The sequence below is a fragment of the Equus caballus genome, chromosome 20, assembly GCF_041296265.1.
Source record: "Equus caballus isolate H_3958 breed thoroughbred chromosome 20, TB-T2T, whole genome shotgun sequence".
In the NCBI taxonomy this organism is placed as follows: domain Eukaryota; kingdom Metazoa; phylum Chordata; class Mammalia; order Perissodactyla; family Equidae; genus Equus; species Equus caballus.
The window spans coordinates 38,701,097-38,727,021 of NC_091703.1; the positions used below are offsets into that span (position 1 = coordinate 38,701,097).

Sequence of the window (25,925 nt, forward strand, 5' to 3'; positions counted from 1 at the left end):
GGCCCATCAAGACTGTCTTTTTAGATTTGAGATTTGGGGACCAGGGGAAGACGATCACCATGAGAAAACCACAGAGGCCCAACCACGTGAGGTTCCAGCCTGCCTCCTTTTTCTTTCTCCCATTGCGGGTCCATTAAAGCTTGCCGGCTGCCCGATGTGGTGACCCCTTCAAGCATGACTGGCCGTGCTGACGCTCCTCTGGCAATTGTGTGCAGAGGAGCCCTTGTGCCCCTTTTGAAGTTCAGCAGAGTGAAGTGTAACCTAAGTGAGCTGGAACACGTTTTGATCGGCCAGGGGCCTCCTTTCGGCAAAGCCATTAACACGGGAAGCTGAACAGAGGCTGAGCTTTGCTGTCTGAGTCCTCCCGCCCTTCTGTTGGCCTTTGATCACAAGACATTAGGACATTAGCACTCAAAGGGATAAAACAGACGAGGAAACGAGGCCCAGAGAGGGGAAGTGACTTGCCTGAGGTCACACAGCTGGTGAGGGCCAGAAGCAGTGCTGGGAAGGCTCGTGCACACTGGCCAGGCCCTCTGAAGGCTACATAAAATGGTGGGTGGGCAGTGAGGAAAGAGAGAGAGGCAGAGAGGACAATGGAAATATGGAGAAATCAGGCTCCCTGCCTGGAGAACACTGGCGGCCCGGCATCTGCACGCGCGGCGTCTGCGCGCGGGCCAGGCGGGCTGAAGAGGGGAGGAATAACAGCGTGAGTCTGCTTAATACCCACAACCTTGTCAAAGCATGGTTACACTGCTGGTCTCACGACACCAGGAGGAACTTGTCAGGGCTGGTATCTCGCCCACAGGGTGTCTGCCCAAAGGCAGAGGGACCTGCCCAAGGCCTCAGAGAGTGGGCGGTGCCTCTGTGGGGGTGTCTTGCCCTGGAAAACGGCTTTAGGATGCCTTGGATAATGAATAGGGTAACCCCAGGATCCATCTCATGAGGGGGCTGTGAGATTAAACGAGTGCTCAGAATAGAGCGCAAGACGCCCTTGGTGGGCTGACGGCCGCCCTCATCATCCCCACCACCCCTACCCCGGGGACACCTGTTCTCACCACCCGCAGGGCTGATTCGGCCAGCGAGGCCATGTCCCCACCCTCCCTCGCCTGCGCAGAGAGGAAGGCTATTCTGGCAAAGGGTGCACCCACAGCTGGGCTTCTTGCCCAGACTTCCAAACCCACTGGTCAGGGGGCCGTAGGAGCACCCTATGGAAACTCAGGACCAATGGGCAGCCCCCACACTAGGAGGTCTGGCTGTGTGTCCTGAGGTGTCCAGCCTGTCCTCTGGCTCTCCAGATGCCCCTCCTGGCTTCCAGAGTACTAAGGAGGGGAAGCATCCTGTCCCTCATGTCCTCTATTCCTGGAACCTGGGGAGGCTTCTCAAGAGTGGAGGGCTGGAGAAGGGCGCCCAGCCCTGAATGCCAGCTGGCCCCCCGGAACAAGATGTATGGGTAATCCCACCACCTGTGCAGGTTGGGGTCAGGAGGCGGGGGACCCAGCCTTGCTGTTCAGCCTGGGACACTTGGTGTGCAGCTCTCAGCAGCAGCCATTCCTCCTAATTATGACTTGCTCAGGTTGCTGTGGGAATGAGTTGGCGTTCCTAGGGACTGACGGGGTGGCGAGAGCCCAGAGCCTGCTGCGGCCTCAGGGGACCCGCTCGGTAGATGATCCACCAACGCAGAGTATCCACAGTTCATCTTTTTGTATGTTCCACATTTGACTTCTCCTGAGGTCCCTCTTAGAGTCTTCTCTCTTTGAAGACCAAACCCAGGACATTTCCTTTCCGTGAAAGTCCTCACAGCAACTAGCCACTGATTTTCACTGTGGACACATAACGGGATGAATAAACTGTGAGCTGCTTCTCTGCCTTCGCAGCATCCTCGCACCCCCTCTCTCTCCTCCCTCCTTGAGCCAGGACGGTGTTTGACATCAGGTTGATGGGTGAAGAGACAGAGACAAAGAAGATAGACTCGTGCCCTCGAGGAGCCCCCTCAGGTAGACAACACACCTCAGGCAGTGTGGGAGGAGCCATCACAGGTGGCACGGATGTGGAGGGAGCACAGATGGGAGGGACCTGGTCTGACTGAGAAGCGTATAGTCAGGGAAGGCTTCCTGGAGTAGGAGACGACAGAGCAGAGCCCCGCAGAAGGCCTCAGAGCCAGCAGATTTAGGGGGTGGGGATTTGGAAGGGTGTTAAAGGCACCCCAGTCCCAGGGGGCTGTCTGAGCAAAGGTGTGGAGGCAGGAAAGAGCAGGCAAGCCCAGGACCACCAGGAGATGAGCAAGGCTGAACGTGGGGTGTGAGGGGCGTAGAGACAGTGTTGGGGTGGAGACAGGGGTAGGCTTCCTGTGACAGGTTATCCCGAAGGCAGGGGCGTCCTTCTGGGAGCCTCATGTCTGCATGGTCTCTCAACCAAAGGAACAGCGTGGTACGGGGCGGGGCGGGGGGGGAGGGTCTTTCAAGCTGAGGACTGAAACCTGGCTCTGTCCCTCACTGGCTGTGTGCTGTGGACAAGCCACTCAGCCTCTCTGAGCCTGGGCCTCCTCTTCTGGAAACACAGGGGTAATATTCCCTCTCCTGTAGACTTACTCAGAGAATTAAGTAAGTAAAAGCAGCGTTCATGAAAACCCCTAGCACAGTGCCTAGAACCTAGAGGGGGCTCCCTAGAGACAGGTTTAGGGTTTAGTCATTCATTCCTCTCTGTGTGCACGGATGTTCTCCTCACTGCTGGTTTCACTCTCTGCTGTCAGGAAAGCAGGTGATAAACTCACTATGTTAATTAGGATATAGTTTGGCTGCTGTGACAAAAGCCAAAATAACAGTGGCTCCAACAAGACAGGAGGTTATTCCTCTCTCACATAGCAGATTAAGCATAAGCAACAGGGTGGATATGGCGACTCCACGTCGCTGGGCACCAGGCTCCGCTGCCGTCGCTCTTCCACCTTGACCCACAGCTTCCATCTCCCAGCTCCTGGCACTGTGTTCACATTCCAGCCAGCAGGAAGCGGAGAAGGCAAGCAGAGGGCCGCTCTTCCCTTGAAGGGAACCCCGCAGTTGCTCACATCGACGCTTCTGCATGTTCCAAGTCACATGCCATTGGCCAGAACTTGGTCACATGGCCACACCTAGCTGCAAGGGAGGCTGGGAAATGTAGTCTTCAACTCAGTAGCTCTCAACTGGGAAGATTTTACTCCCAACCCCAGGGGACACTAGGCAATGTCTGGAGACATTTTTTGGTCACGACAGGCAGGGTGCTAGTGCATAGAGGCCAGGGATGCAGCTAAATGTCCCACAATGCACAGGAAAGCCCCCACAAGAAAGAATTATACAGCCCCAAATGTTTAATATGCCAAGGGTGAAAAACCCTGCTCTAACCTGGCAGCCCGAACTTGGGAGTTCTATCACAAAATGAAGACAGAGAGCCACAGTTCTGGGGGACAACCAGCAATTTCTGCTACAGTCACATACACTGAGGGTTACAGGAGTGAAGAGGATTAAGTGATATCTTTTCCCAGGGTATCTCTCTCCACAGGGATCAAAGCTTTAAGTCAATGGGCTTTGAGGACTATCAAGAATTAGGGGGATTTGTGGCTGGGCAGTCCTGAAATCTCACCCCCTGGGTGGCCCACCCAGAGCCATGCCACCAGGGAGGCCAGAACCCACAAGCCTCCCAGGGAGATGGGGCCCCACAGGTGGGGTTCACGGCCTTGCCTGGCAGCATTTCACCCTCCAGAAGGTTTTCCTTGAGATAACTTGGGACCTTTTAAAACCCATTTCTGATTCGTTCTGCTTTCCAAGGAAGTGAAAACCAGGCTGAGCAAAAAGGAGAGTGAGAGATAAGGGACCTTAACTTCCAGGAAAGATACCATATTAAGATTTTCAGGGTATTCACCCAACAACACTAATTTAAACTGTCCTTAGCACTTTACAGATGTTACCCCCTTTAATCTCTCCATCAGTTCCTGAGAAAGCTACTATTATCCCCATTATACAGAGGGTCAGACAGATTAACTTGCCTGAGGCCACACAGCTAGTAAAATGCAGACAGACAAGTGCAGCTTGGGGAATGTCTGGCCCTAAAGCTCATGCTCTTTCCACCACCACTTCTTTCTCTGCCAGGATGGTCAAATGGGGATCTGACCTATTGTTAAACATCTGCACCTCCAAGGAAGGAAGTTTACCCCATCTCGGTCACTTGCTCCATTGTCTAACCCATCAACAAACCTCAGTCAGTGGATAAATGCTGCAAAGAATGGCGTCATCCTTCTCTAATTTCCAGCTGGGAAAACAGAAGCACAGAGTGGTCAAGTGGCTTGTTCAAAGCCACACAGCGAGTCAGAAAGCAACTCAAATGCCCTGCCTCATTCTGTTCTAACAAACAAACAAACAGCTGGGGTGCTGCAGCTCCAGCCACCCTGTGGATTTTGCCAGGAAGGCTGAGCTGTGAATCTGGGGAAGAGGTCCAGGAGAGGAGAGACTCCAGGTTTTCAGAGCTGTGGGGCTCCCGGGGGCCGCGCAGAGGAAACCAGCAGGAGAAAGAAAGGTTGTTTTTGCCGGTGTAAAGGAAACAGCAATGACTCAAAGACACAAGTGCTCCAAATCCATTGAGCAGAAAGGGCCCATTTTAGATAAATGCTCTTTTGAGGCTTAACCACACCCGATGCCACAAGCCAGTGTTTGTCAACAGGAAGCCCATCCCAGTGATGCGTATTCTGCTCCCTCACGCTGGCTGCCAGGGGGTGACTGCTGGGGGTCGGTGGGAATCAGAAGCAAGGGGCTGGGATGCCAGACCCAAGGAGCCCAGCCCAGGGAATGACCTTCATGCCTCTAAGGAAGGCAGTTGTGTCCAGCAGCCAGGACCTCAGATTTTCCCAGGCCAGGTCTACCACAAAGGGGCCTGAAATAGCTCTGAGGTTCTGTGCCCACGGGCCAGGGAGGCCAGCGGCAGGGACTGCGGGCAGTGGGGATGAGCACAGCGCTGCTTTGTTGGGGAGGCAAGGAGCTCTGCCTCCACCAGGCTGGTCCACCTGCCAGCAACATAGCTGGGCAGAGATGCTGGCCCCTGGCTGGGCTCAGCAGAAAGAGGACGCCATTTGTTAGGCTATGAAAATTCATGCAGCAAACCTGAGACTCAGCACAAGGAAAACAATCAGACGATCCAAAGGCAGGGACATTCCGCAAAATAGCCTGGACCCAAAATTGCCAATGTCATAGCAGCATTATTCATAATGGCCAAAAAGTGGAAACGACCCAAGAGTCCATCAACAGACTAATAGATAAATAAAACGTGGCATATTCATATAATAGAATATTATTCAGCCATAAAAAGGAATGAAGTACTGATCCATGCTACAGCATGGATGGACCTTGAAAACATTATCCTAACAGAAAGAAACCAGACATAAAAGGCCACAGTAGCGTATGATCCCATTTGTATGAAATGTCCAGAATAGGCAAATCCATACAGACAGAAAACAGATCAGTGACTGCTATGGGCTCGTGGGGTGGGGCAGTGGGGAGTGACTGCTGATGGGTACAGGGTTTCTTTTTGGGATGATGAAAATTTTCTGGAATTAGGAAGTAGTGATAGTTGCACAACTTTGTGAATATACTAAAAAACCACTGAATTGTACACTTTAAAAGGGTGAATTTTATGGCATGTGAATTTTATCTCAGTTAAAAAAAAGTTTTAAAAACAAAGTAACTAAATACAATGTGTGGTCCTCGATTGGAGTCTATACTCGGGGGAAAAAAAACAGCTACAGAGGACATTACCGAGACAGGGACATTTGAAAATAAACATTGTATTAGGTCATAGTGTTGTATCAGTGTCAAATTTCCTGAGTTGATGAGGGTGCTGAGGTCATATCAGGAAATGTCCCTGTTCTCACTAGAGACATGTTGAAACATTTAGGGTGAAGTGTCATGACGTCTGCAACGTACTCTCAAATGGTTCAGCATTTACAAAAAGGACAAGGTTAAATAACTTGCCCAAGGTTGCATAATAAGAAGAGACAAAGTTAAGAAATTAGGCGTAGTGGTTAAGAGCACGGGCCCTCGAGCCAGACTGCCTGGGCAAACAAGCAGCTCTGCCCCTTACCAGCTGTGTGGCCTTGGGCAAGTTACTTAACCTCTCTGTGCTTCAGCCTCCTCATTTTACAAGTGGGAATGGGGGCCAGCCCCGTGGCTGAGTGGTTAAGTTAGCACACTCTGCTTCAGCAGCCCAGGGTTTCGCCAGTTTGGATCCTGGGCGCCAACATGGCACCGCTCATCATGCCATGCTGAGGCAATGTCCCACACAGCAGAGCTAGAAGAACCCTACAGCTAGAATGTACAACTATGTACTAGGGGGCTTTGGGGAGAAGAAGGAGGGAAAAAAAAGAAGAAGATTGGCAACAGATGTTAGCTCAGGGGCCAATCTTTAAAAGAAGTTAAATAAATAAATAACATAAAAGTGGGAATGACGAGGATAACAATAATAGTATCTACCTCGTAGTGTTATGTGAGTTAAAACATGTGAAGCCCTTAGGACAAGGCCTAGTACACTGAAAATGCTCTGAACTTGTTTTGGGGAAAAATCTGAACCCAGGTCTAGTCTCCAGCAGAGCCCAGCCCTTCCTGCTGCCTCCTCCCTAGAAAGATGATGGAATCTCACGGGATGCCGGCAGAGAGAGCACTTTCAAAAGGACGGGGCTACCACAGTACAGGGGAGCAAACGGGCAAGAGAAAGGGAAGGGAAGCCACAAGGGGCAGGACCTCAGAAATCAAGTCTGGGGGCATGGACGGGGGGCAGGAGTGGGAGAGACCAGGCAGAGAGATGTCCCACGAGCTGGGACTGATGATGGGGATGCCCTAGACTGAAGGAGAGGGGACAGGCTTAGGACCTTCTAGCCCAGCCCTCCTACGTTCCAGCTGAGGAAACTGAGGCTGAGAGAGTGGAATATCGGGATGAGGGGCTTGCAGTAGATAGGGCAGAGCTGGGAAAACATCGGCAGGACTCCCGGCCCCATGCTCTAGCCCTGGTAGGAATCCTCAGAATGTGGCTTTTGTCGCTCTAGAAATGAGAAACACCTGGATACGTAAATGATGGGCATTATCGAAATGCTCTTTGAGGAATTACCCTTGCTTTCCTTAACTCTCCCCACCCCCATCCCCTGCCCCATGAATGGGAAGCTGTTGTTCAAGGGAGACATGATATGTGGTATCTGTTGTTTCTGACAAGTGCAGAGTACCAAGCAGGGAAGTGTACAAAACCCTACCAACTGTGTTCTATTCCTATCCCCATTTTGCAGATGAGGAAAGTGAGGCTTAACAAGACTAAGGAGTTAGACCAGGGTTGCAGCTAATAAGCAGCAGAGACAGGATTTAAACTCAGTCCTTCTGGCTGCAGAGGCAGTGTCCTTTATGCTCCACCAGTGGTCTCCAAAGTGGGTGCTTGTGCCCCAGGAGCCGTGTGGGAGGGAACATTAGAATGTCTATTTACTTTTTATCTTATCTCCTTAAAATCCCTATTTTTTAACGTCGGTCTTATCCTGTACCTAATGTATCAGCCCTGTGGTACATGTGCATTGCAGACCCTATGGGGTGGCCACCCGACAGCCATTCCATTCCCACCTCCATTTTCCTCTGGTTACCTGATACTTTCCCAGACTCCTTTGTGACCAGTGAAGCCATGTGACCCAGTGCTGGCCAGTGAGGCATAAGGACACATTCACCAGAGGTCTCTGGAAAAGACATTTTCCTTCTTAGAAAGGGGATGAGTGCCAAAGCATGGCAGGCTGGCACGGCCCCTGTCCCCTTTTCCTGCTGAGAAGGCAGGTCCAATTTTAACACGTGACCTTGAAGAGACAGACTTGAGAACAAAACCCACACACTAAATATGGAGGAACTTGAGAAATCCAGAGAGGGGCCAGCCCTTAATGACATCTGTGACCTGATGAACCAAGCTGACCCCACCCTCCCCTGACCAGTCAGGATCCTCGAGTCAGCCATTACTGCCTGGGTCTTCAGTTACTTGCAGCTCCGCACATCCGGGCTAAGAGGAGTGCGCCTTTTATTCCTATGTCAGTGAACATGCATCTATTAGGGGTGTTTGCTCCAAATTCAATACTGTAAAGAGTCACGTGACAGGGATCAGAAAAGCATAGACTCCACCGTTCTGTGCTGTGTTTTGGGGGCAGGAGCGCAGATGATGAGTAGGCCCCAAACGATGAGATCTCTTTCCCAGCCTCAGGAAAGCTGGGGGGACGAGGGGGGGTTGGAAGTGTGTGTGTTTGTAAACCATCCCTCAGAGGAATCCAATCTCTGCAAACTGCTGAGTGCTTGGAATTCTGTGTTCTCCCCACTTCACAGTTTCACCTGGCTGTAGGAACGCACAGGAGAAGGTGTATCGTATGGTCATTCTCTTGAACTCTCAGCAGGTTCGAGGGACAGAAAGGGGCCTGCCTGGAACAGCTCTCATGACTTACGCCCAGCAGGTACAAACTATGAGAGCTGAGAACTATGAGGAGAGAGCCCCCTGCACTCCGAGTGAGCAGGAAGGGGAGCAGGACAGACTGTGTATCACTGGAAATAGGCTCCCTGAATCAGGAGACATTCAACTTGGCTGCAAACAGAAAACCATACAGCAGTGACTTAAACTAGACAGAAGTTTCTTTCTCTCTCACGTAAAAGAAGTTTGGAGGTAAAAGTCTGGGCTGATACAGTGGCTCTCTGGTCATCTGAGACTCAGGCCCCTTCTAATTTCTGCTCTCCTATCCTAGCGCGTGACTTTTTTCTCAAGGTCACCTCATTGTCCAAGATGGCTGCTGAGCTGACTTCCAGGCAGTGTGTAAAAGCAAAAAAGGTCCATGCCCTCATCCTCCCCTTTTAAGGAGTTTCCCTGAAGTTTCTGCTTATAAATCACTGGCTGCAAGTGAGGCTGGGAATTTTTCTTTGGCCTAGGCACAATGCTGCCTTGAATAACACAGGGGTTCTGCTGCTAAGGAAGAAAGGGGAATGGATTTCGGGTGGCGACTAGCAGCCTCTCGCGCCAGTCTCCAAAGGCAAGAGGGCATCTTGGGTCAGAAGCGGGAAGACAGGACCGGAAATCAAAAGATATGCTCTGACCTTTATAAGTCATGACCTTGGGTAAGTCCCAGAACCTCCCTGAGCTTCAGCCCCAAACAGAGGGCTGTGGGAGCGTCAAGCGACAAGATGCTGTGAAAGTGCTTCCTAAACCATACAGCACTAGTCACATGTAAGGATTATGTCGCTGCTCCTGCTATCACGAATCCTAAGAGTGGCTGGCTGTTTGCTGCAGGGAGAAAGGCAGAGAGCCTGGAGGGAGAGGGAGGGCAGAGTTTGCTGGGACAAATAGAAATATGCTGCTGCGACTCGAGCTGTGCCTGAGGAACACCTCTGCAAGCTGTCTCCCCAGGGCCACGTGCCCCAGGTCATGTAACAGCCCATGCTGCCTTCCCCAGCCCTCAGGGCCCCAGACAGGCAGGCAAACAAACACAACACCTGGGGGAGGACCAAACCCCCAGGAGAGAGGGGACCTCCAGGAGCAGAAACCAAGTTCTGGGTCCCCACAGGGCCAAAATAACTTGCCAACTGAGTCAATAGGCCAACACATTGGTCACGCCGGTGGGGTAGAAACCGAAACCCCAGCCAGATCTATTATTTAGCAGTTTGTCACGAAGCAAAAATATACATTCCCCAGTGCCCCCAACCCCAACTGCAGGGTTGTTTGGTGTTAGGAGTCACCTTGGGTCAGCCGGAGCCGAGTCAAATGCTTTGGATCAGCTCTCCCCACAGTGTCCAGTAGGGCAGCTTGGAGGTGGACTCCCGATGTGGAGGGAAAGAGCAACCTCTTCTCTAGGTCCCCAGGCCCTACGGCCTTGCAAGCAGCTCCCAAAGGGGACGCAAACAGCCCTTCCCTGACTGGGGGTAGTGGGATCTCAGGGGTGTACTTGAAGAATTTTTATGATGCAGTTCACCAAAAGTATTTGCTGCATGCCTACTGTGTGCCCGCAAGCCCTGGGCAATGGTTTGCTGTAGAGGCAGTGAGCTTGGGGTTCAGGGCCTCTTCTTGGTGCTGGGGTGTACCCCATTCCCCTCCAGATCCCTGGCAGTGTAAGCTGTGGAAACTCAGCTGTTTAGAGTTCAAAAACTAATTGGTTACAGCTCACGGAAGCCTGGAGGGGTGGGGGAGCGGTACGAATCGCAAGCAGCGTAGAGAATTATGAATCTAGTTCTGCAGTCCCTCAGGCTTGGCGCAGACTAAGTGTGTAAATAGGCTTCTGCAGCTTTACTTTCTAGTTTACCATTCCCTTCACTCAAGACTCGAACCTGAACCTTAAAAAAAGTTTTGCTGAAGTAAACATATATACAGAAAAGAACACACACGGTAAGTGTAAAATAGCTTGGACAACTTTCCCAAAGTGAACACACCCAGGTAACAGCATCGAGATCAGGAAACAGAACATTGCCAGCCCCCAGAAGCCCCCTCATGCCCCCTTCCAATAGTTACTCCCAAGGGTAACCCTATCCTGATCTCTAGCACCACGGATTCATTTTGCCTGTTTTTGAACTCTGTATAAACAGAATCACACAGAACGTCCTCTTTAGTGTCCGGCTTCTTTCACTCAACGTCACATCTGTGAGATTCACCCAGATCTTTGTGCGTGGTTGTCATTTATTCTCACAACTGCATAGCATTCCATCGTGTGAACAGACAAGACTTCGTCCATTTTACTGTAGACGGACATTTGGGCTCTTTCCACTTGGGAGCTATCACAAAAGTGCTGCTAAAAACAGAACTTTCTTTTCACAGTCAGATCCCACAGCCTTTTTTCTTTTTTTTGAAAAATTTTTATTGTGGGAAAATATGTATAATATAAAATTTGCCCTTTTAACCATTTTTAAGTGTATAATTCAGTGGCATTAGTTACAGTGACACTGTTGTACAACCATCACCACTATCTATTTCCAAAACGTCTCCATCATCCCTAAGCAGAAAGTCTGTACCCATTAGGCAGTAACTCTCCATTTCGCCTCCCCTCAGCCCCTGGTAGCCTCTATGCTACTTTCTGTCTCTCTAAGTTTGCCTATTCTAGGTACCTCATGTAAGTGGAATCACACAATATTTGTCCATTTGTGACTGGCTTCTTTCACTTGGTATAGTGTTTTCAAAGTTCATCCATGTTGTAGCATGGATCAGAACTTCATTCCTTTTGATGGCTGAATAATATTTCATTGTGTGGCTGTACAAATATATCATATTTTGTTTATCCATTCATCTGTCAAGGGACACTTGGGTTCCTTTCACCTTTCGGCTGGTGTGAAAAATACCTCCATGAACACTGGCATGCAAGTATCTGTTTGAAGCACAGTCTTTTACTGTGGATCCATCTGCTGTGTGTAGGGAACTGAGACAGGTACACATCCATCCATTAGTAGACTGTCATATGAATGAAGTGGGATTATCATCCCCAGGCTACAGATGAGGAAACTGAGGTTCAGAGAAGTCAAGGAACTTTCCCAGGGTCAAGGGGCTGATCTATGTGGCTGAGAGCTCGGCTCAAATCCAGACCTTTGACCCCAAGTCCAGTGTTCTTTTCTTCCCCCTCCCCCCGTTTCTCCCTTGCAACTTTCTGGTCACGGAGGAAGTTAGAAGATTTTGGGTTGCAACCTAGTACTTGCTTTAGTTCCAGGTAGAAAATCTTTCCCTTGGAGGCACTAAACCCAGACTCGGCTTTCTAGAAGGGTTTTCCTCTTTCCTGGCAGACAGCCCAGGGCAAGGCAACAAGGGAAGCTTCTCAGCACCTCGACTCAACCCTTAAACTTTGTGCTCTAGTTTTTTTAAAAAGCAACAAGTTTTGTCACACCTCTGCCCTCCTGCCACCAGGCCTCCTGAGTGGCCCAGGGTTCAGGCTACATTTCTTAGTTCCTCTCTTGGTACAAACAACAAATATCTAAGACCTAATTAGGTTTTTACTCAACGACCATGGAGAAAACTGCTAACTCCAAGTGTCCTTTCTCAGCCCTGCCACAGTAAACTTTGGTGAAAGACACTGTGTGTCGGGCTGTGTAGAGTTTTGCTCTGGGAAGCAATAAAATACGTCTGATACAGTCCTTGTTCTCAGAGTAGCCTGTCTGCCTGGGGGGCTGGGGGTTGCGCGGGGGCGGTGCAGGACACAGGCCAAGAGCAGCCATGATCAACCTCATCGACTGGGATTCTGACGGTACAGAACTGCTGCCCAGGATTCTGGAGGGAGGCTGGGGACACCACAGGAGTTATCCCCACATGGCCTGCTGAAGGCCCTTGTCATTCACCATGCAAATGTCGCTTGAGCGTATGCAATGTACCAGGCACCGAGCTACGCCTCAGGGAGGGGGAGCACCAAACACAGACAATTCCCACTCTCGGACGCTAAAATGAGGCAGAGCTGTGCACAAATCCTGTGGCACGCTGGGCATGAGCTCCCAGCCCCCCTTGCAGGTAATACTTGCCTCTGCGCTGAATAGGAGCTTCGGGCCTCTCGCCGAGCTTCAGCCGACTCGGCCAGCTGGGGGGATCCGAGGCAGGGCCCTGGGGTGCCCAGCCGAGGTCCCCCCACCCCCAGGCCTCACCGTCCTCGCGCCGCGCCGGCCTGCCCCGGCCGACAAGGCGCCTTTCAGGAGCCTCCGCCCCCACTGGAAAATCCCCGCGCGGTCTCCCCGGCGGCCGGCGCCCGCTTCCCTCGAGGTGAGGGATTCCGCGCCCCCGACGAGGGCAGCTGCAGCGCGCCCGCAGGCGCCAGGACGAGCCGGGGCTGCCCGCGGCTCCCCCACCCCGCCCGGGAGCGCGCAGCCTCCCCCGCCCCGGCCCCAGGGGACCCGCAGTCGCGACCTGCGCGGCGGAAAATCCGCTGCCGCCTCCTCCGCTCGGGTCCGTTAGAGAATTAAAGTTTCGAATTTTTAATTTAGACATATACCCACGTATTTATAAATGTTGCATAAGTGCATTCATTTGATAGCACACATAATGTTAAAATCCACTTTTTTTCTTTTCTTTTCCTTTTTTCTTGGCTCTTCCTTGGTCTCCACCCCAGCATCATCTCCACTCCCAGGAAACCCATTTGAAGAACCTGTATTGAACCCTTCTATATTTTTCTCCATGTTCATATAAGCATATGCAAATATCTCCCTTTGTATTTACATATACACAAATACACATAAATGGAATCTTGTTAGACGTATTTTTCTGTATCATAGGAACTGTTATAGTTGTATACTAGTCTTTTAAAAAATTATTATTATTACTATTTACATACAGTAAAATTCACCTTTATTAATTTATTGAACTACCTTCTTCTGACAGGCATCCACTGTGTTTCCAGTTGTTTGCTACTGTGAGCAATGGTGTGATAAAATCCTTGTTCCATATCTATATATACCCCAGAAGTGGGATTGCTGAGTTGAAGTGTCCCTGGGTTTCATTTTAGAAGACATTACAGATTGCTTTTGCAAAAGGTCTAATACCCCACAACCTGCCAACAATGAGTGAAGATGCCCTTTCCCCTCGACCCAGAGGCCATAGGTGGCACAGCCCTTGGTGATTTCTACCAGTCTGCTGGGACCACCCTGACGTATCTCACTGTTACTGTACTTCCCTCACCCCTTGATGAACTTGAGTATATTTTCATCTGCTTGGCGGCCACTTGGCTTTACTTTTCCAGGAAAATGCATCCTCCTAGTAACATCTTTATATGCTCTAAGCATAGAAATTCCCATTTGCCCAGAACAGCTGCAGGAGGAGGTGCTAGGGTTAATGGAATGGGCTAGTTAGTAGAGTTCCCTCATTTGTCACACCCAATTATGAGCTTTCAAAAGATGAGCCCGTAAGCAGATATATGTAGTAATGGGTCTGTAACAAATATGAGAGGCATGTGGAGAATGGAAAGTGAGTGGCCTTTGGGGTCACTTACTAGGCGTGTGCTATTCGTTAAGTCTCCCAACCCCGCTGAAATCATCTATGGAACAGGGATAATGACGGGTGTGCTGCCTACTTTGTTATGGTTGTTGAAAAGTTTGTCAGTAATTTATGTAAAGAATCTGGGGCATAGTAGATGGCCAATAAGTGGTAGTTAATGATGATCAGCCTGGTTTAGGCTTTCTTTCCTCTGGTGGTTAAATAGGTATTTCAGAGGACTAGGGTTAGCCTGAATGTCAATCAACATTGCATGGGTCTGAGTGAAACTGGGATTATTTAAGTTTCCTGTGGGTCCAGTGATCAGACCACGTAAACCAGGGTTTTGCACTACTCACATTTTGGGTGGGATAATTCTTTGTTGTGCGGGGGGCTGTCCTGTGCTTTGTAGGATGTTTAGCAGCATCTCTGGCCTCTACCCACTAAATGTCAGTAGCACACCCTCTACCCAACTCATAACAATTAAAAATGTTCCCGGACCTGACCAAATGTCCCCTATGGGGCGAAATTGCCGCTGGTTAAGAACCACTGATCTCTGGGAAAAACTTCTTGAGGGTTTCCATAGCAAGGGGAGAAGCCCCTCCCACACCCCTGCTCCCTCTCCACGGGGCAGCCCTCAACTCTTTAGCTCCTGGAATTCCCCAAGCAGAGTCTAAATGCCAGCCAGATCTGAGCAGGGTGCATCTAGGTGGGGACGAGCAGATGGAGGTGCCTTCCCTATGGGTGTCCTTGAAATGCTCAGCCTGGGCAAGGGACAGAACTGGGCATGCTGCGCTTAACAGGTGCCCTCTGAAGCTGCCCAAAGGGAGGAGCTGTGCTGGGTGTCTTCAAAGATCCTACAGACTGTCTGGGAGGCCGGGGGAGCCCAGACGAAGTCACAGAGTGATAACAGACAAACGACGGCCTGTAATTTTTTCTTTTTCAAGCTGTCCTTCTCTCTCTTCCCGCCATGCTGCAGACTTGACCCAGGCTCAGCCATGGCCTCTCCCTGGAGCCACGGTTTCCTTACCTCTCTGTGGCTGACCAGAGAATCTATGCATTCAGCCCTCCCTTCACAATATTCCACTCCTCTGCTTTGAAAAGCATGTTTCACACCTTCAAACACAAGTCCTTATCTCTCCTCCTGCTGCAGTTCAAGTCAACACATATTTATTGAGTGCCATAGCGAAAACTGCCGATTGCTTTTCAGTCCTTCCCTTCTTCACGAGTAACAGAGTGCTGGGCAACACGTCCTGCTAAAAAACTACACTTCCAGGTCTCCCTTCAGCTTGGTGTAGCCATCTGACTAAGTTTTGGTTAACGAAAGGCAAGCAGAGGGTGACAGAGTACTTCTAGGTAGGTTCCTTAAAAGGGTGGGGGCATATATCCTTTTTGTCCTGTCTTTCTTTCTCTTGTTTCTGAATTCAGATGTAATGAGCGGAACTCCAGTAGCTATTCCGGAGCATGAGGAGAATCTGAGGATGACAACACAGAAAGCTAGAAGGATCCCAGGGACTGTGGAGCTGCTGCACAAGCCCTGGAGCTGTGGGCTTTCATGTGAGAAAAGAAACCCTTGTGTGTATAAGCCACTGTGACTGGACCTTGTTATCAGCAGTCAAACACAATTCCTCGCGGAGGCGAGTGGCCCTTCCTGAGTCCATGCATCTGTCTTTCTTGTTCTCCAATTCTCCCTGTCCTTGGACTCAACACCTTGGAATTGATTCACGTTTCCCCAGCCAGTCAGCCACCGTGATCTGCCATTTTTCTGCACTGAGTACCTCTTGTGCTCACTGTCTTTTCCTCTTCATCATTCTCAGCTTGGTGAGGGTGGGAGGGATTCAGAGACATGTGGGCCTAGTGGCTGGGATGCCCAGCCAGGCCAGGAGACACCACTGAGGGCAGACACGGAGGTGATAACGATTGTTTTATCAGTTAGGACTCTTGCTTATCGTGTGTGCCCAGAGCTAGCACAGTGCCTGACACATACTAAATACTCAAAAAGATATCTGGGAGATTAATTAACTGATTGGTTAATTAACTTGATAGACACACACATGCATAGATATGGCCTGTATTTTTGCGCATACACATTACCTTTCATTACGGAGACACCAGGTTACAAAGAAAACCCTCAAGAGTGTGCTGTTGACTTGAGCCGTGTCACTTGTAAGAAGGACAAAATATGTATGTGGTCAGCTTGAAACCCAGGCCCACTACTAGAAATAAACTAACTCCTTGTTAAAATCGCACAGGAAAACTGAAGAGAGGTGGGAGAGACGGGTGGCAGGAAAAATGCCTGAGATCTTACACAACTTGTGCAAACAGAATGACGGGGCTGGGCAGCCCTGGGAGTCCAGGAATTAATAGCCCCGCTGAGGCTCTGGGGGCTCCGGAGATGGAGCTATTTAAAGCCAAGAAATGTCATTTCCACCCACAGAGGCTGCCCCAGTTGCGTTATCTGGACCCTCTTCAGCCCCGGTGTTCTGGCAGCCTCCCTGGACTGACCTCCCAGTGGCGAGACCACAGGGCTCACGGCCAATGTGTCGTCACCGCTCTGTGGGAGGGGAGCTGACCTTAGCCTCTCCAGGATCCTCCTCCTCTCTGCTCAGGCCTCAAGACAGGCTAAGTGGAGATTCAGGGTGCAGTTCACGCCTCTGCAAGGGCAGCTGAGAGCACTGAGGCTGCTGCCACACAGAGAGGCCAGGCAGTCCAGCAGGGTGGCCAGGGTGGGGGAGATGGGGTCTGGGACAGAGACCCCTCCCCACCAGAATCATATCCTTGTCCTGCTCTGTGACCTCAGGCCATTTGCTTACTCTCTCTGGGCTCCCATTTCCTCACCTGGACTGAGAAATGATAGAATCTTCCTCTCCTTGCCCTCTTTCTGGGGTAGGCCACAGGAGATCAGAGAAAGGGAAGTCTTTTGAAGTCTTTAGGAAGAAAAGCACCATAGAAATCCAGGTATTACCTGCAGGTCCTTCTCCCCTCCCCTCCAGTCAAGGTAATCCAGGAACACTTCCTCCGGAGGCGAGAAGGCAGGAGGCTTGTGTTTGAAGTGCCAGTGAGCTCCAGACTGTTTGACGAGCTGTCTGGTCCCAAGCTCCTAGGAGCCCAGGCTCACATTCTTGCCAAGGACATAAGGCAAGACCTTCCTCACATCCTGTCTGCTCTGATCTCATGTATCTTCTCTGGCTGATGTTCATGCAGGTTAGGGGAGGAGGGGGACTCAGAAGCCTGGAGAATGTGCCAAGCCAAGTCTGTCCTGCAGGTGTTTAACACCCAGCGATGGCTAGGCTTGTTTCCTGAAACTGAGGCCTGGCCAGGGGAAAGCACAGTGGTGCTAGATGGGTTTCTAAGGATGGTGTAATGAAATGCCGGGGCACTGCAGCCTGAAGTGTCCCCAAATTCATTGCCGAGCTTATCCATTGCCACCACTCAAGGGAAAAAGGGTCCTAGGAAATGGCTTTTTTTTTTTTTCCTGAGGAAGATTTGCCCTGAGCTAACATCCGTGCCAGTCATCCTCTATTCTTTAGTATGTCGGCCGCCAGCAGAGCATGGCTGCTAACAGAGCAGTGTAGGTCTGCACCCAGGACTGAACTCAGACCACCAAAGCAGAGCATGCTAGATTCCACCACTAGGCCACCAGGGCTGGCCCAGTTTTGTTTTTTTTTTTTTTTTAAGGAGACAGCAATGGCAATGAAGCCTTGCAGGCCTTTCTTCTCTCCTATGCCCCCTTCTCTTGTCAAATTTTGGCACTTGCCTGAAAGGCATATATACTTTTCCTCATTTCCTTTTTATAATTGAAATATTCTAGACACACTAAAAGGTATGTATCAGTCAGAATAATCTAAATTATGCTACAGTAACAAACAACCTGATATCTCAGTGGCTTAGCGCACTTCTGCTTCTGCTACTTGCTGCTTCTTGCTTCTGCCATGCGTCCCTCAAGGATGAGCAGGGAGCTCTGCTCGCTGAAATCACTCAGGAACCCAGGCTGACGGAACAGCCACCATCCCAAACACTGTCAGAAGCAGAAGAGAAATCTAGAGGGGTCTCAAAAAGGCAATCTAATGTTCCAGCTCACAACTCGTTGGCCAGAACTAGTCACAGGGCCCCTCCCACCCACAGGGAACCAGGAAGCGCCATCCTACTACACACTTAGAAGGGGAATGAGCCACAAATGTCTGGTGAACAACGGCAATCATGGCCACGGAATGAAGAATTACATCACAAACGCCACGTACCCTCCCCCACCACCTAACCTAGGAAATATCACTTTGTCAATACTGGTGAAACCCTCTCTGTACCTGACGCAAATACATCTCTCTGCTCGCCTACCATTCTCCGAGGTGACCGGTCTCCTGAATTTGATGTTTATCATTCTCTATATTTTACTATATGTTGTTTATATCATATCTATATATATTGATATAAACAATATGTAGTAAAATACATATGCATATAGTAAAATATATACACATATAGTAAAATATATTCATATTATATATACCCTTTGCAGAGGTGTAAGTTGGGCCCTGAGTTTCCGCTGAGCCCATCCTGGGGCCTAATATATACAATTAACAATATACAGTATTGTTTTGCATTCATTTAAAGACTACCTAAGTGGTATTATACTGTATATATCCATCTGCAACTTTCTTTTCTTTTTTTGCAGAGAAAGATTCACCCTGAGCTAACATCTGTTGCTAATCTTTGTCCTTTTTTTTTCTTTTCCTCCCCAAAGCCCCAGTGCATGGTTGTATATTGCAGTTGTAAGTCCTTCCAGTTCTTCTATGTGAGCTGCCACCACAGCATGGCAAATGACAGACTGGTGGTGTAGTTCTGTGACCAGGAAATGAACCTGGGCCACCAAAGTGGTGAGAGTGCTGAACTTTAACCACTGGGCCATCAGGGCTGGCTCTGCAACTTTATTTTTTGATGTACTTTATGTTTCTGAGAGTCATCCATGTCAATGAGTGAAACTGTGATTGATTCTGTCCTGTATATAGCCCATTGTGTGACTCCCACAATCTCCATTGTGGATGGATATAGAGGTCACTTCTAGCTTTTTGCAATTACGTGTAACAATGCAATGAACATTCTTGTGCACATGCAAGAGACGTTTTCTTCAGAGTAAAGACTTAGGAGGGCATTGTCCACTTTATGAGATATTGCCAAATAGCTCTCCAAAATGGTTGGACCAAGTTACGCTCCATCAGCTGTATATAAGCCTTTGGGTCTCTGCATCCTCATCAACACCTCGTACTGTCTGATGAGAGCAGAACATCTCCCCCATGGTTTTCATGAAACTGAATTCATTAATTAGTCCATAAGCATTACTGAACACCAACTAGGTGCCAGGCACACAGCTAGGAACTGAGGATAATAAAGAGGGGTAGCATCTGATCCATACCCTCAGTTTGTAGCCTGGCAGGCAAGACAGATGCACTCACTCAGGAATCATTAGAATAGACTGGAAAACATAAAGAGGCAAATGAAAATCGCCCCATCCTGCTACTCACAAGCAGCAACTGTCTTCTTTTTTAAGGACATGCTCACAAGCTCAGGATAAGACAAAGAAGCCAGGTTCTTGGGCAGAAGGACAAGGCCGAGCATCTAAGGGGCCCAGACACCTTGAGCCGTAACTCATGGAAGATGGTTAGAACCTTAGCCCAGGGACAGTAGCCCATCAAGTGGGACCACTGCCTCGTGGCTTCTGGAACAGCATGCCTGGGAAGCTCAGAGCAACACCATGGTCTGGTGAGTCAACCTTGGGTATTAGTGCCCCTGCATTCAAGGGTTCGGGGAGGGGACTTCGACTCTCAAGGTGAGTGATTGGCAAGACTGGGCAGGGAGCTGGTATATGAGGGATCTGTAATCATAGCAGTACTAGTGATGGTAATGGTCCTGCAAGCTAGGCTGTGTGAGGAATCAAGTGTGTCTCCTTGATTTGGGCTTGAGTCACTGAGTAAGAGGATCAGGGTGAGAGAAGGCAGTTTTATTTCAGCCATATCTTTTGAGGAGCCATGTCAAGCCAGTGGATGGGTATACAAGCTAAGACAACTTTTGGCCATAGCTCTAGGTACAGCTTAACTCAGTAACTCAATCCACAAATGCATGTGAAACCAGGTATGAGCAGAATGTGACTCCAGACTCTGTAAGGGATATAAAAACATTTTTTAAAAGCCACATTCATCAAAGTATAATTCACATACAATAAAATGCAACCATTTTAAGTATATAGCTTGATGAGTTTCAATAAACACATACATTTGTGTAAGTATGATCAAGATACAGAACGTTGATATGAATACTTTAAGATCCCTATCATTTTCCTCAAGGAGTTCTTCATTTGCTCCAAGATACAGATACTTAAGAACGATAGTGAACTATACAAGGCAGCAAAGTGTAAGTTCCAATAATTGGCAAAGATTATAGGGGCTGGAGGCTGGAGGGGGCAACCCCTTTGGAAGTGCCTGGTCCTCATGCAAATAGGGAGGCTCTCCCCATCTGGGGCTGGAAGCTCTCCATCATCCACAGAGGGTCAGGGGAAAGGTAGGCTGGCCACCACAAGACTTGCTTGTCCCAAAATATCTCACCGGCCTGAAATGCCACCATGAGTCACCCCTTTGGTTTAAAACATTTGGTATTCCTTTTGGAATACCTATATTAAAATGCACATAAATTATCTAAGAGACAGCCTTTGAGGTGTGTGGAAAGCCAGTCCTCCACTAACATGCAGAATTGGTTGTCAGATTTGCCGGCTGCCACCTCAGGCGAGGGGAGGTCTGCTTCAAGACAAACCGGGAAACAGACAAAGCAGTTGCTCCATGTCCTCTCCTCTCCTTTTTCTTTTTTTTTAATCTGCTGAGGGAGTGGGTTCCTTCCTTTAGGGCATCTCAAATTACCACACGGAGGCAAACCCCATCTGAAAGGTTATAACATCCGTTTTGATCCAGAAAGAGGGGAAATTTGTGAATGTGTTCAGCAGGGGTTTGGGGGGAGGCTCAGCACGGGGATGTGGGGGAACACTCCAAGTCCCTGATCACCGGGGCATTAAGGCACTGGAGCTTAGGACAATAGGTGTTTCCCCCTGGAAACAAAAGACCGTAGGGGTAGGGAATTGCTGCCTTCAAATATCTGAAGGACAGCTATGAGGCAAGAGGACTGGAATAGTTTTATGTGGTCTAGCTGGGACTAGGGTGGGGACAGCCAGAAGGTGGTAGATATTAGCTCAATATGAGAAAGAACTTTCCTATGGTCAGACTTATCAGGAGAGGGAATGGGTTGCTCCTCGAAGTGGTGAGATCTCCGTCACTAGAGATGTGTAAGCTGAAGCCAGACACCTTTCGGCAGGAATTCAAGCTCTGAGTGGGTCATTGGATTAGGTCTCTTCCATCACTGTGATTCTCTGATTTGGCCCATGGACAGCCCTTGAGAATCCACAGACAAACAAATATTAATTGAGCAATTACTTTGGACAAGGCATGATGGAGGAGGAACCAAAGAACAAAAGCCGTGGCCTCTGTCCTCCATGTCGCTCGATGGTAGAGAGGTGAGGTGTGTTTGGAATCACCAAAGGGATAGAACACACACTTTTGGTGTTTAGAAGCAGAAGATCCTGCCAAGGGCTAGAGTAGTCCAGGGGGCACCAAGGAGGAGGTGAGATGGCAACAGGCCCTGAGAGATACTTCAAAATTCAGACAAGTAGAAAGAAAGGGAAGGGTGTTCCCAGGGGGAGGAATGGTTCGGCCAATGGCCAGGAGGTAGGAAATTACAAAGTGCCAAGCTGGCTGGAGGAAGGTAATGTGAAGGAATAAAAAGAGATGCTGGAGCTGGAGCTGAGGATGCTGAGAGGAGAAGATGGAGAGGAAACAGGCCCGGGAAGGATCGGGAGAGGCACAGGTCCCACAGAGAAGAGGCATGTGGCCTGGGTCCAAGGTGCCCATTTGGGGCACAGAGGATGTTGTAGGGGCTAGATCTCTCCCCCACTTCCAATTGTGCCACAGACCACCAGGCATAATGCCCTAAGACTGCCTCTCACCCCCTTCCCTCAGCCCCACCATGGCCTCCGTCCCCCTCCGGGCAGTGAGCGCTGGAGAAAGACAGGAAAACCCACAAAAATCTTCCAAATAAGACAAATATGTGGTGCAGACAAAAGCCGTGCTGGGTGGGATGAGGTTTCAGTTGCTCCTCAATGGGACAGACCCGTCATAAGTGGCTTGTAGCCGCAGAAAAATGCGTCATCTCCTGCTCTCAGCGGGGCTCATTGTCTCAGCCACCCCCCAAAAGAGTCCATGCTGGGGGCTCCCGCAGTGAGGGAACTGGGGGTCAGTCATTGGCCTCCGGGTCACCCACACGGTCCTGCCCACTCCCCAGCAGGGGGCTCCAGGGCTTCTCAGGGAACAGGGGAATGGTGGGGCAGAATGTCAGTGGGGTCGTTCTAAGCTGTCCCCTGGCTGCGGTTCCTGGTCTTCCTGGTGTGTGTGTGTCCAAGGCACCCCTGGGGTGGGTGGGAGGGCAGCCTCTGCAGTTCCTCAGGGCCCCACGAGAGCATGAGGGGTGGGGGTCAAATGGTACTCCAAATGGAAAAGTCAGCTGGCATCGTAAGTGCCTCAGGGGGACAGTGGTGCAGACCGGAGATGGGAGGAGGTGGTGGGGAGAGGCTCTCCCCAGATCTCTGTTCCCTAATCCCCTCCCCACCCCCAACCCCCTCAGGCTCCCAGGCCCCTGGGGTTCCCGGTCCGTTTCTGCTCCAGTTCCATGGCTGTTAATGGCCATTGTTCCATGTAGAAAGACAAAAATGTTTTCAGTTTAGAGGCATTGTTTTGGACTTTCTCTGTGGGCCAAGGGCTGGGGATGGGAGGCCTCCACTTGGCAGGATGGCCCCAGGCAAGGAGGAATGGCGCTTGATGTAGGAGGGGCAGCCTGGTGAGGGCATAAGTGGACTCTGTCTGTCTGTCTGTGCTGGATGTGCACAGCATAAGCTCTGGGAGGGGCCAGCCTTGCCAAGAGGGCAGTGCCCTTGATGCAGCTTTGGTGCCATCCTGCCTTCTGACCCCTCCTGGCCCCCAGACCCACCCTAGCTTCTTTAGCCCCTGCTTACTTTTCTACTTAGGCTCCCCTTCTTTGGATGAGTGAGCAGCTCTCTCTCTGGGCCTCAAGTTCTCATCTGTAATATGAGAGCGTTCCAAGTGTCTTTCTCCTTCTAAGCCTCAGCATCAATAAGTCAGTCACACCAAGAGTCCTTTCTTCACTCCAAGACTCCAGTGGTCAGAGATGGCCTAGAATTTGGCTGAGTTGATGGCCACTTGGGCAGTGGGCTTTGAGAAGGAAAGTTTCTGCCCCTGGCACCTTAAATATTTCTTTAACTTTACTTTGTAGTCTGGAATTCCACCAGTAGAGAGTCACTCCTTTGGGGTCTATTTCAAAAGCCATTTGCAATAAAATGAAAAGGATAACTGGTAACACCTTTTAACACTGACCAAGAATAATCCTTTGCTTATATATTTCTCTTCACAACGTTGAAATCGTTTGCAGATATACAATCTCATTTGAGACTGTAACGGCCCAGGAATTAGTTGACCATTGGTAGGTTAATAAGAATCTGGACACAGGTGATCTCCTCCCAGGAATTACCTGTATTTTAACAGAGGAATGTCCTGAGGGTAATAATCACAAAGGAATGCCTCTCTGATAGCTGGAATTTCAAACCCTGGGACACCAGGCAGGGGAAGCTGTCTAGTGTGTCTGGGAATGAGGATGCCAGCCTTGAGTGACCAGTGGGTGAGTGACCGGTGGGTGAGTGACCGGTGGGTGCATGCCCACTCAGCCTGGAGGTGGGCTGGGCCTGCTCGGCAGCTGCTCCTGCCCACTGTTGTCAAATCAAGTGACCAGCCCTCAAGGTTCACTGGACCCCCTCTGGGGGCAGATCTGTTTGGGCAGGTGTCTGGGTTCACAGGAAACACCCGAGAACAGTAATGACTTGAAAAACAGAGTGAAAGAGAGTGTAAGTGCAGAGGGTGGACAGGGGGAAGAAGTCAGGAAGGGCTTGGGCTGGATGAGAGCTAGTATGGAGCCTGGAAGGCTACAGAAGGGAACTGCAGGACAAAGGCAGTGGGGCAGTGGTGGGCTTCTCTGTGAAGGGCTAGCTGGGCACAAAAGCTCATTTGAAACTGGCTAGTAGTAATTGGAGACCATCCCTGGAACAGATTTGGTGTTCACAATTAAAAAAAAAAAAATGACGATTTATCAGGACTCCTAGATCCTAGATAGTTTCTGCACATTATCTTGCGTGAGCCTTGAACTACCCTAGAGGCGGATTTGATCATCCCCACTTTTACAGAGAAGCAAGCTGAGGTTCAAAGAGAGCACGGAACCTGCCTGAAGTCATACAGCTAGTAAGTGGCAGAGCTGGAAGTCAAACCCAAGTCAACCCAGGTGCCAAAACCTGCCTTCTGACCACTTCTGCAAGGGTGACAGCCATCTGCTAACACCGCCTTCTCTTCCTCAAGGATATTCTTGAGACACAAAGAGCATCCTTGCTATTTCCTGCAAAGGCCATCCTTGACCATTTATTTTTTATGCAACTACTAGTGATAGGGGTTCCTCTCTAGCCCTGGCGTGGTGATGACAAGAGGGAGAAAGTGTTCCTACACTCTAGGGTTTAGCAAACTTTTTCTGTAAAGGTCCATATAGTGAATATTTTAGGCTTTGCAGGCCATATGACCTCTGTTGTGACTCCCCAACTCTGGGGAAAGAAGCCATAAACATTATGTAAATGAATAGGCATGGCTGTGTTCCAATAAAACTTTATTTACAGTATATGCAATTCATACATTTACCCACTCATTCATCTATTCATCTGATCGTTTATTCATTCAAAACACTTTGCTGAGTACCTTCCACGTAGTAGGCACTGTTCTAGGTGATGGGACTGCAGTAAACAAGATAACCGCCTGCCCTCTTTGAGCTCACATTCTTTATTTGTACCCTCCTCGGTGACTGATTCAGTATGTTAGCGTAGAAGCTCTACTGATCACACAGTGGGGAGATTAGGCATTATTTGATGTGTTTTCAACAGAGGGAAAAGGCAAGTCATATCTGAGGATGAAAGGCAGCACAGGACAGTAGTTAGGTCCAGTCATGTGTCACTTAACAATGGGGATATGTTCTGAGAAATGTATCATTAGGTGGTTTCATCATTGTGTGAATATCATAGAGTGTACTTACACACCTAGATGCTATAGGCTATATGGCACTAATCTTATGGGACCACTGTTGTATATGCGATCCATCATTGACCGAAACATCGTTGTGGGACATGTGACTGTATAGATTCCAGAGCCTAACTGCTTCTGCCACATACATAACACAAGTGACTTCACCTCTCTGTGCCTCAGTTTCCTCACCTATACAATGTGGATGATAATAGCAGTACCTAACTCCTAAGACTGTCTTGAGAGTCAACTGAGTAAAAATTTATAACACACATACAAGAATGCTTAACTCATAGGAGGCACATTATAAGCTTCTGTTAAATAAAGGAGATGTCCAAGAGAAAGAAAAAACAAGAATTAGGAATTAGATCACAAGACAGTGACTACTAGATCCAATTTTACCCTCACGCTACATTGGACAAATATATTAATCTTCCTTTGCTCCTATTTCCTCATTTTAAAGACAAATATAATAACATAAACTCCCACTGTCTCTTTCACTCAAGTTCAGTGAATCTGAATGACTTCCTGATGCCAGAAGGAGAAAACCCTTTATTTATAAAAACAGGGGCCGAGCCAGATATGGCCCTTGAGCCGTTGTTTACTGGAGTGCACAGTCAGTCAGGTTGAGGAGGTGAGCTTTCCACTGGTAGACCAATTAAGGAAAAGGGCATTAATTAAGTAACAGGCTGAGTGTCATGGACCAAGGAGCATCCATTAGGCAATGAGTAGACCAAGAGTTTGTGGCATGTGCATGTTGGAGAAGAGTGGCAGAGG

At 49.4% G+C, this 25,925-nt stretch overlaps 1 protein-coding gene across 8 annotated transcripts in view; it reads right to left on the reverse strand.

Annotated features, from left to right (window-relative positions):
* TCP11 (t-complex 11) overlaps positions 1-25,925 on the reverse strand; it is a 132,842-nt gene that overhangs the window by 46,733 nt on the left and 60,184 nt on the right. Inside the window, exon 1 of one of the 8 annotated variants that reach the window (XM_070245456.1) lies at positions 12,495-12,792. The exons of 6 other annotated variants lie outside the window; for them this stretch is intronic. The gene's annotated coding sequence lies outside the window, so the exon portion shown is untranslated. Of the gene's footprint in view, positions 1-12,494; positions 12,793-25,925 lie in introns of those variants that run through there. One more of the 8 variants, XM_070245458.1, reaches the window with a different exon arrangement.